At 35.6% G+C, this 9,612-nt stretch overlaps 1 long non-coding RNA gene across 1 annotated transcript; it reads left to right on the top strand.

Moving 5' to 3' along the window:
• Positions 1-4,070: 4,070 nt before the first annotated feature.
• On the top strand, positions 4,071-5,434 carry LOC119083586. The gene is made up of 2 exons (XR_005088890.1): positions 4,071-4,119; positions 5,381-5,434. It is a non-coding gene; the product is annotated as an uncharacterized LOC119083586 (long non-coding RNA).
• Positions 5,435-9,612: the final 4,178 nt, after the last annotated feature.

Below are 9,612 nucleotides of genomic sequence, written 5' to 3'. Positions count from 1 at the left end.
TATCGCTCGGCAGAGCCTAATATTTGGTAATCGTTTTTGGGAATTTTTGGAAATTTAGGGAATTTTTGGGAATTTAGGGAATTTTAGAGAATTTTTGGGAATTTTTTGAGAATTTAGGGAGTTTTTGGGAATTTTGGAAAATTAATAAAATTATAAATAAATAAAATAAATAAATTATTTTAATGATAATTTTGGACTAGGATTCTTTTTAGAAGACCATCGTTTGGTGTTAAAATGTGCTAGCTTTTTTTTTTTTAAATTGTCACATAATTAGCGTTTATTTAAGAAATTTGCATATACCAAGAAAAGGTGGTCAAGCTAAGCCTTCATCCCAACCTGTAAAAACTTGGATCTTTTCAGATTACATTATAAATAAAAAAGGTTTCGCCGCAGGAATTGTTCCCATTACGCAACTAGCATTGAAGCGTTGAATAGCCAACGAGATTCTTTGTGTTAGATAAAATTTTGATTTCTTGTCACCAGTTAATTCCTGCAACTTCGAACCAATTGTGTTGATGAAATTTTTTGATTCTGTACTCCAAGGACCCATAGTTTCTACTGCAAATGCTAAAAGAATATAATTATTAGATAAAGTCAAATCTGAATAATGTTTGTGTTTTTCAAGCGCTGCAAAATTTGCGAGTTCGCCAGCTTTTTTAGATGTTTTCGACAAGTATGAATCAGCGAACGTGTCTACGCAAGTCGCGTCCCAGACCAAAGGTTTTCCTTTAGACCATGGCGTCAAAGTTACTCCATCAGGTTTCTTTCCGTCATTTCTTGATAATCCTTTTGGTTCCAGGTGGTTTGGAATATGAAGGGACATAAGTGCTCGACTTATGATTTCATTCAATTCTATATGACGTAGATATCTGCCTGCACTTTTTTGGCAACTTAATCCATGCAGACCTCTTGCGGATACTACAGATCCGCACAGACACGTGTTTACCAAACATATATCACAACCTAGTCGTAAACCAATACAAATTCTTATCGAATTACTGTCCATAAAAGTTCCAATGTTTGAAGAAGGAATTGCATGAAGCCAAGCATTTGATTCTTTACACTGTAGTGCTTTAAAACGAGCCAGATCAAGCTTCGATGTAAAAACCAGTTCTTTCTTGATAATTCGTTTTGTATTGATCATGTTTTGTATTGATCAAGCTTTTTGCGAAGTCTTCAAAGATGGCTCTTCAACATTTAAACTTTTCCATTTCTCCGAAGCTTCATCAAAATTAGCAATGAAAGGCACGTCTTGAGAGTTTAGAATTTGAGAGACGTGACCTCCAACACCAAATGACGAACCAAGGAAAGCAGGTAAAGAAATGTCTTGAAGTCTTCTTATTCCAAGACCACCTTCGTTAATGGGTAAAGTCGCTTGCGTCCACTGCTTGTGATTCAAATCTACATTCAGTATTACTTCCAAAAGATCTTTAATTTCATCGTCAAATGCTGCAAGAAAATCTTCAAATTTCCACGCTGGAGACGTTCTGATTAAATACAGCAATTTTGGGATTGCAAAACAGTTTCGGAGAAGGAATAATGACGTATGCGAATTTAAAAATTTCAAACGCTCGAACATTACCTTCACTTTGCACAAAACTTTTTCTGCAAATTTCTTGAAACCTTCTTCGAAAAGTGGTGCGCCAAGCAGACTTAAATCTTCCTTAGATACAACCCTGATTCCAGGACAGATTGCATTGAACTTTATATACGTTTCTTCGTCAACTGAGCCCGAACAGAAGAATAGCTCGCATTTCGATGGATTAATTTTGAGACCAATCTTCTCTGCCTCGTTGATCACACATTCAAAATCATGATACACTATTTCGGGCCCATCGCACACACTGCCGTCATCGAGGTACCATACATTTAATTCGCTTTGCAGACGCTGAATTAATCGATGAATAGTTAAAGCAAACAATAAAGGACCCAATGGATCGCCTTGCTGAGTTCCTATTTGCGACAACATGGAATGTTCACCGAAAAATAACAGAGAAGAGTTCCTGTAACATTGCCAAACGTATGGATACAGCGACGGAAATGTACACTTCACTTCGTTCAACATCACATCTCTCTCGATTGAATTGAAGGCGTTGCTAAAATCTATTTTCAAAAGGATCTTAGACTTCCCTAAATTAACTGACAAAAAGCTTCTCGTTGCGTGAACAGCTGCTTCACATCCGTGTCTTATCCCGACACCTAATTGTCGGGGGTAGAGATAATTACCAACTTCATCATTAACTTGGGAACAAGCCACTTTGGAGACCAATCGTCTGATAGAAAGACCTACGGCAATAGGGCGGATACCTCCGTCTTTCTTCGTGAACGCACACAATGAAGCACCAAAAGCGTATTTGCAAATTTCATCATTCACTTTACCACGAAGAATGAAGTTGCACAGTTCTGTTATGACTGAAAGAGATTCTCTACCAGCGTCTAATGCTGAAGCAGATATCAAATCTTTAAAATACTGAGGGAAAAAACCATCCATACCTGCAGCTGAACCACTACCAAAATTTAAATGTCTCTCAGTCCGAGTCACAAAAATTGACACATATTTTGAGTTTTCTCGGAGGTAGGTTGCATCACCGCAAACATTTATATTTTTGCTGAAAGCTAACACATTTTAACACCAAACGATGGTCGTACGTTTTCTAAACAGAATCCTAGTCCAAAATTATCATCAAAATAATAATAATTTTGCCCTGAAATGTACAACAATTTAGCCATTGTATATTCCTCTGAAATGCTCGTAAAACATCAGGAAAAGTTCAAAAACCTTTAAAAACTATGAACAAGCAAAGAAAAATATTTGGGAACTTTTTTTGTAATTTTAGGGAACTTTTGATAAATATTTCCTAAATACTTGGCTCTGAAGGGTATAATTCTCGTGGATGTACTCGCACCAGCCAGGGGTGAGCAATTTTTAGTTATTTTTTCCATTTTTGTAGGCCTCTCCAAAGCTGACATCAGTACAACATTACAATAAGTTAAAATAATTATTCTTGAGAAAAGGTTTTCGGGACCCTCTGACATGCTTTCAACTTTGAACGCTTTAACCGAAAATAATAAAAAAATATTCGAAAAAAATGAAATATACGATTCTCTAGAATTGAAAGACCAATCTAACGAGCTATCACTCCTTAAAATCGGAGACCGCTTGTTCCCCTATCACTATCACCTGCAGTTTTGGCGATATGCTGCTTAAGATGTATTTACCGAGGGGTAATCACTGATTTACTAGCTCAGTAAATCACGGTAAATCACGGTAAATCACAGTAAATCACAGTAAATCACAGTAAATCAAAAATGAAGTTTCCACTAAATTTGAATCTATTTACTTCAATTTGTATTAGTTCATGAAATTTATCCTATATGTTTACGGCCACGATACTTCGAAATGTAATCCAGTGACAATTAAAAAATTTTCAAAAATTTTTCAAAATTTTTTGTGATTTACCGTGATTTACTTGATTTACTGATTTACTAGTGATTGACCCCCTTGGTATTTACTGTATTTTCAATATGTTTTGAAATATTTGTTGTTGTTTTTTGGGACATTTAGGGAATTTTTGGGAATTTAGTGAAATTTTAGGAATTTTAGGGAATTTAGGGAATTTTTTGGAATTTTAGGGAATTTTTTTGGGAATTTTGGGAATTTAGAGAATTAATTATCAAATATTACGCTCTGTCGCTCGGGGTGACGCTTTCAGCTGCATGTGCAGCAAGTGCTTTACATTGGAAATGATCACTTTGAAAAAGCAATGTCTCCAGTTTCTGTGCACCGATTCACACTTCAAAGCTTTCTCCTCTCAGAGAGCCAAGTTCTGGTTAACAATAATTGGCAATTTAAATCAAAGGGGGCAGAAATTTGAGATTCATGTAAATTAAGTCAAGTTAGATTGGTCTAGTACTTCAATTTCCATTCAATATGTAGTCGACTCAATAGCGCAGTGTGTAAGTCGTTAGTCTCACACTGAATTATTGTGTTGGAAGTTCGTGAGTTCAAAATCGCTGACACATTAATAAAAAAAAATATTAATGCGATATTGATATATACGAATGCAAATGGTGGGAACAAAAGCTCTTCAGTCGGCAGTCAGCAAGCGATTTAGTAAGGTGCTTGGCTACGTCGTAGAAGACATTCTCAAAGAAGTTCTTAGGTCTGGGGGATTATCATGGGAAAAGAAGCTCTTCAGTCACCAATCAGCAAAGGTACGAGGGACGCTCCGAAAGTTTCTGGACTAGGATATTTCTGAACTAGTTTTCAGTTATACGATTCACATGGCCTAATCCTATGATAAAACAAAAACCTCTGCTGATGGGGACTTCGCTCCCCTTCCGATCGCCACCTCAAACAGATTTTTTCATCTTCACACAGGTTTTTGTTAACTAATAACTCAGCTATCTAATGACCAAAAAATCAGCAAAAACATTTTCAAGGTGAGGGCTAAAATTAGTTTTATCTAGTTTGGGTCTTTCAAGACATTCACTGATATCTGTAAGAAATCATTTTTCTATAAACGTGAAATTTTGAAGTGATCATCTTGGACACATTTAACCTAACTAATCATTTTTGAAAAAGAAAAATCATATCGTCACTAATGCGATCTCAAGTTCAGTCTTCCGAACTTAGCGTTTCCCTTATGTGAACTTCATGTGTCCCACACATCTAACCCACAAAACTATGTCTCATGAAAAAAAAACGAACCATGTCGATTTAACCCTAGGCTTTAATTTTCCTGACAAATAAGTTCAGTTACGTCCTGAAATTTGTGAAAATAAGAACTCATTTCTTAGAGCCACCATTGAGGTTATGTTTTACATGAATTTAAAATTTCTATATTTTTCGGGAAATAGGTGAGCGATTTAATTGCAATTTTTGATGTACATCTCTTGAACCAATGAAAGTAAATGGATAGGTATGGCCAAACGTTCAAATTTGTTCTAGCTGGAGCACATACGGATTTGCATGGCGCCACCCCAAACGAACTCATTTCTAGTGCAAATTTCCACTAGAAATGAGTTCGTTTGAGGTGGCGCCATGCAAATCCGTATGTGCTCCGACTTGTATGGACTGGCCATACCTACTTATCTACTTTCATTGTCTTGAACGCTGTTACATCGATTCAATTTCATTTTTCGTCATTCAAAACATTTTAATATCTGTGAAATCTACTGAAAGTGGTGAAAAATGTTGAAAATGCAGTGTTCAATACGGAGGTCCTTCGTTGGGTGGGCTTACAACTTATTTAGGTTACTGCGATGTGATTTATATTAGAAAATCCTCTAGTTTAAGAACAAAATCGTTTCGAAAGATTAACTTCATCAGTAATATCCGAGTCCAGAAACTTTCGGAGCGTCCATCGTATATAGTAAGGTGCTTGGCTACGTCGTTGAAGACAAAAAAGTTCTCAAGGTCTGGGTTGCTGAATAACAGATGCTACCGTCAAATAGATCCAATCAATGGAATGGAAAACTCACACACGTTCGGCTGGTTGTCATCAATAGTAATAAATTAACATATCAGTTAAGATTGTACTATAGCATACCAATAAAGGTGTCAAACCATGCTTCCATGTTTAAAAAAAGAAAAAATCAATATGTGAAACGTTGTGCCTATAGATTAAGATTCGGGTTTACTATGTCGGTGGAAGCAAAGTATATAAACACTGAAGGTAATGCAAACCCTCAGCGGATCAGAGAAATGACGTATCTCTTCTTTCAGGTGAATTCATTTTTGTAATGTTGCCATCATCATATTTTCTTCTGTCTAATGTTGTTGCACCTGCTAACTTTGTATGGAATCGAATTCAACTCACCACTAGCTGCAACTTGAAGCAATCGAATCAATGTGTTGCAACATAACGAAATTATATTCACCTGAAAGAGATCCGCGCGTAACTGTGCATTTGCACTTCCTTCAGTATCTATATAGTTTGGGTGGCAGCGCGTGGTTTGTCACCGAGCATTCTGCGTAACCTTCCTATGAAAATCTTGAATTTGACAACATCACGTGTGGCAACGTGTAAAAAACAAAAATCAAAACCAACTCAAAACTGGTGGCGATCTACTTGTCATACGGACTCATCAACAAATTCCTGAATCTATTAGGTCATCACAGACTTTTCATTTTGTATAAGCAGCATTCTGAAAATTTCTCACTAAACGTTTTCAACGTCAGTTTAATTTTCCATTAGAATATGTTAGTTGTTAGATGTTATTATGTGAAGCTCATTCACTTAAAAAATGTACAATCTTCAACATCGCATTAAAGTAAAACGCTTAAATAAATGCAAATTCTCGTTGTGCCATTACAGCTTTTATTCAATTAAAAAAAAGATAAAAAACTAGAACAATTACAATTTACTACTAAAGGATAAGCGGAAATGGATTTAAAAGCTAAAGAACAGCACACTGGAAAAGATGTTCGCGATTTAAAAACTTTTAACAACTTTTAATGAATTTTGTTGGAGAAGGTTCCGTTAGTATGAGGCGGAAAAAAATCAATTTGTCTCGGTACAAATTTTAGCGCACGTAATGAACAGTTTTTATCGTGATAGAAAATGTAGATTATAATAAACCATGCCTCTTAATGACGAGTTTTATCTAATTAAAATTTAATAAAAATCGTAAAGATTGAATTCAGTCAACCAAAATTAAATGAAACACGCGCGTAACAAACTGAAAAAAAAAGTTCCACTTTTCTTGTTCTGTTTCTTTCTATTTTCAGAAAAAGGTATAAACGGTTTTAATGAATTAGTCGTTTTATTACTTACTCCAAACTCATTACCGTCTGTCTTACACATTAAAGAGTAAATAATTCAAATATGAGTGGCAAAAAGGTATTTCGTGTACGTCTTGATATAATTTGGATACGAATTTAATTTTATGAAACTTTTACAAAAGTGTGTGCTGCTACCGTTAAACTTAAGCGCGCCCCAGGATCACTGACTATAAAAGTCTTTGGCACTTGGTAAATCCGACGACCCCGGATTTGCTTGATACACCTTTGCAGATGGTTCCGAAGTGTCGTTCACAAGAAAAGAAATGTATGCAAGGTAACCATCCTTTCTGCCAATGAGTGCTAGCGAGGTATTATAATTTTTGGAAAGTGAGCGACATTGAGCTGGAAAAAATCTGTACCCTTTACAATGCGACATTGAACGACAAATACCATCAAATACACAACAAAAACGTGCTTAACCGTGTAAGTGGAACATATGAAATTTATGATTATTACTCTCCAAACGGGTTCGGATCAATATTTTTCAGCTTAAAGATGCTGGTTTACTACATGTCATATCTACTGATTGAATTAATAAATATTGATTCGTTTTAAGAGTATGCTTCATTTGCAGGTTAAGCACGTGTCTGTTGTGTAGTCTGATGATGTTTGACGTCGAACACGGCGTTTTTAAAGTGAATAATTTTTTTCAAATTGAACGCATCATGACTTCAAAGTCTTATTGCTCGACAGACATCAGTCAGACTGAAAAACAAATCCTGAGATCGTTCGCTACACTTTTGCAAATTTGTTTAACTAAAATCCGTCGTTCGTCAAATCCGTCAAATTCTCCTATTGTTTTCATGTTTTCGTGCTTTTCGTCATGTCAATGATGTTAAAGCATTTTGACAAATATTTGTAATTACGAGCGCATGCGAATCGGGACACTGGTCGCACTCCTTTTTCATATTTGTTAGTATCGAAACCAATTCCCCTGTCCCCTCTAGTGGAATAGTATGTTACATTTGGTGCTGCGGAGGTAGTACATGAGGGATCAATTTGTGGTACGAGCGGAACTCACAAGTATGTGTTTAAGCACCAAGGTTTGAAAACTGTTATTTTGACAAGGGTAGAGTTTGCATATCCGAGCCGAAGGCGATAAGTGAAAAAACAAACAATCTGTTGTTGCATTGAAACGTTACACAAACGAATATAGCTAATTGGCGAAATTGGCTCACACACCACACACATACACTTTTTTTAAAATATTGATCCCAAAAACAACAGTTGTTACTACTGTAGCAGTAGTATGTTCTACTTTAACGTCACTGTTGGCTTGGTGACATTTTGAATTGTTTCTGGAGATGCTACATATGGAAATTTTGCGTTTTTTGTTGCTTTTGTTGACATTAAAATTTTTGAAGTGAAGTGAAGACATAATAACGTAAGCAATAAAATGGGTAGCCCAATTGCATGTGGCTTGGCCACGAGTGTTCGTTGACAACATTGAAATTATTTTTAAAGCAATGGCCGACACATTCATTTCTGCTTTTATTGAATATTTTTTTGAAAGTTGCAAAGGTTTTGCCTAAGTTATTGTGCAAAATTGCAGCAAAATTTATTAGGATCATAACGAAAGCAACAAAAACTGTTTTTGTTTCAGTGTTTGAAAATTATAATGACGATAATCTTGTAAGATGTAGGTAATGTACTATTACCTCACTAGTGAGGTAATAAACTTTCCCGAACGGACACAAAATGTGTACATAGGTAATAAACGATTTCCGAGGGGGGCATACATACATGTAATGTTAATTTTCCGGAGGGAACATGCATTAAAATTATTTAATCTCGATATATATGTACAATCCTTGCGAATCGTCAAAATACAGACTTTGGACAGATCGACAAAAGTCCATTCGAATAACACGAACAATGTAAGGCTGATTGTATGTAACAACATACGGTAAAACATATATATGTCTTAAATACCACTGATTGTTATACTGCAAATGTGGAAATAAAGTCAAACATTTCTTCTGACATTTTACTTTCATTCGCCAACGAGCGAAGTGGCAAGACATACTACATATATGTGTGATTTTTTTGACATCTTTATACACACTTCAAATAAAATTATATGATCCAAACCCATCATCTATAAAGTGACAACATAAACCCATTCCCTGAGGCATACTTCACAATCTCTTTTATATTACTGGCACACGTACCGATATATTATTTTAGTGTGACGCTATGTACAGGAGTTCATCGAATTGTCTTCTATTCTCATCGTATACAGCAAATGTATAAAAATTTAGTTTTCAATTTTATCGCAAAGAAAATAACTCAACGAACAGAAGCAACCCAAAAGTAAAACCTACATCCCTCCACCCTTCACCATAATATGGCTTGGCTTGGCGGATGCTTTATCCGGAGCTTCCTGTGGTGATTTATATGGCACCTTTTAAGAAATGTGTTGTGTACGATTTTATTGGTATCGAAATACTTTTTTTTTGTAGAATACCAAGACGATTACATTGTTTGATTGTTTTTTTTTTATTCTTCGTTTCGTCTTCCTTCGGATTAATGTTATTGTTATGTCTGTTGGATACACGTTCAAAGGGTGATTTTTGGTAATTTTACAACAGAAACACTTGGAAATCGTTTGGTGTCAATGACTTTAATATTCAATGCAATGGCATCTTCGAATTATTGAATAAACACAGCAGTAAACGAATCTTGTATTATTGTTTCGATTTCGACGACCGAACATTGATTACTACCAGGGCCGAACTGGCTGTCAAAAGGTGGAGCGACCTTGTAGAACAAAGGCGCACCGCACCCTAAATAGGCGCTAATATATAAAAAAAAGCGTCAAATTG

The sequence above is a fragment of the Bradysia coprophila genome, unplaced genomic scaffold, assembly GCF_014529535.1.
Source record: "Bradysia coprophila strain Holo2 unplaced genomic scaffold, BU_Bcop_v1 contig_70, whole genome shotgun sequence".
Lineage (NCBI taxonomy): Eukaryota > Metazoa > Arthropoda > Insecta > Diptera > Sciaridae > Bradysia > Bradysia coprophila.
The sequence above is the reverse complement of the archived record's forward strand: the minus strand, read 5'-3'. Positions and strand labels throughout refer to the sequence as shown.